Here is a 1,063-nt window from a genome sequence, read left to right on the forward strand (position 1 = left end):
CTTTCCGATTGACAAATGAAGGATCTTTATGATGTAGGGCTTGATTTAAACATTCCAGTTGCTGACTATTCGTTTAACTATTATACGTGATGCGCGTTTTTTGGGGGGTGGTTAATGAAAGTGTTCCAAAACGCGACATTAATTTCTTGACGACCTAATATGATTCTTTTATTCTTGTAAAGTACACTAGTTGCGATTAAGTGTAATTATGAAAATGTTTTTGAGCAATTCATAGAAAAATAAAAATTGATTACTTATAACTTAGTTGCATTTATGATGATTATCTCATTCCTTATTCTTAACTTTTGAATTTGATTGGGTTAAATGGTGTCATAAACGGACATATAACAACAATCCAATTAGCTGATTATTCCCTTATAATGTTTCCGAGATAGCCCCTAGTACAAACATCATAGTTAAATAAATATAATAATAAGAAAAAGACATTGCTGACTTCTACATTGTTAACTTTATGATATAACCTATTCAAGATTGTTGGTTGTCTATATATATACAAAGTAATGAAGTGACATAGCTGTCTTGTAGATCTCACTAGAATATTTTTTGATTAAATTACGAGCTTTTCTGTTTTTGCTCAACAGGACGTTTGAAAAACAGTACTAATGCAGTAATAAAAACAATTTGGGAAAAATATTAATTTTAATTTTACCTCTTTTAACAAAGTATCTAAAGGGCGTTACTGTTAATTTTTCTAATTGAACCGTGAACTTAATGTCTGATTTACACAAAATACAGTTAGATTTATAAATTACTAATGTTCTCTCTCTCCAAGTCATAATGAAAATTGCGAATCTAAAAAAAAATAAATTGTAAATAGTTATTTTTTGAAGGGACTTGAAATTTAAGGTAGAGCAGAATAAATTTTAAAACATTATTAAGACAGGAACTTTTATACCAATACAAGCCTCAGTCTTCTCCCGACAAAACTCTCTCTTATGTATAAAAAATATTTTTGAATCCATAATATAATAGGTTAAATTTAAAAGTATTTATCAAATAAATACTTAATAGTTGGTAAATGTATAAAGGGGCAACAAAAGAA

Source organism: Limulus polyphemus, unplaced genomic scaffold (genome assembly GCF_000517525.1).
Source record: "Limulus polyphemus unplaced genomic scaffold, Limulus_polyphemus-2.1.2 Scaffold752, whole genome shotgun sequence".
NCBI lineage: Eukaryota > Metazoa > Arthropoda > Merostomata > Xiphosura > Limulidae > Limulus > Limulus polyphemus.